We start from the raw sequence: 1041 nt of genomic DNA, 5'->3' as shown, positions 1-1041 counted from the left end.
AGCACTTTCATTATTGGTGTCTCTGCCTGCCCCACTGCAGAGTAGAAAAGAAATTATGTTCCCCAGATGACAGCGCTCTGTGTCAATCTGATCCGCCCCAACATGTTGAGTTTCCCTGTCTCCTACAAAATTCTGCCCCCTTCTTTGGGTGTCTCCAACATCCCAGACCTGTGTATAAGCACCCTCCCTATTTCACCCATAAGGACCCAACCCTTGGTGGGTGGGTTCTGTGGTTGCTGTCCACGGTACTGATCGGGACTTATCTAGTTTCAGCACCATGGCCAGAGTCTATGGGGGGCAACGAGGTTGCCATACTCTGATACCTCCCTTGGCAAGTTTGCCTTAGTGAGCCTCCATCTTTGGTTTCTATATAGTCTCCACGCAGGAGTCAAATAAAAAATATTCAGTCAAAACTTGAAGGTAAGTTGGAAAAATATAGAGGGATGTCAGTATTTGACGTTAACTCAGACCCCCTTCGCCATCCATGCATCCTGAATGGAGATAGAATTCGGAAGCTCAGAATGTTAGCCCCACACCCAGCATTAACGTTAGCTCAAACTCATTACCTCAGAAGGTCTCTTACCAGACTAAGTTCAAGGCACCAGCTTTTGAGTATGGCCAAAGGATAACAGACTTGGGGGTACACCAAACTGGTGTCAGACAAAAAGCTGCCTCTCGCTAGCTCTGTGTCCTTGGGAGTATCATTTCACCTCTCTGAGGCTCACTCTGCTTTTCTGTAAGATGAGTGCCTGCTTCGCAAGAATGTTTGGAAGATTGATGGTCAGAGGTTGTTATACTCTGCCTTTCACGGGAGGCCAGAAGTTCAACTAAGTGGACAGGATCTGGAGCCAGGTAGCCTGGGGTTTGAGCATAGGTCTGTTTCCTTAACTACATGACTTAGGGAGAGTCACCCCTCATGCCTCTGTGTTGTCATCTCTAGAATGAGGATAATGCTAGGATCTATTTCACAGTGTTTCGGTAGGAAACAACCATTTTGTGTGTAGTGTGTGGGGTAAAGTGCCTGACATAGAGTTTGCACTC

The sequence above is a fragment of the Suricata suricatta genome, chromosome 16, assembly GCF_006229205.1.
Source record: "Suricata suricatta isolate VVHF042 chromosome 16, meerkat_22Aug2017_6uvM2_HiC, whole genome shotgun sequence".
NCBI classification, from domain to species: Eukaryota; Metazoa; Chordata; class Mammalia; order Carnivora; family Herpestidae; genus Suricata; species Suricata suricatta.
The sequence above is the reverse complement of the archived record's forward strand: the minus strand, read 5'-3'. Positions refer to the sequence as shown.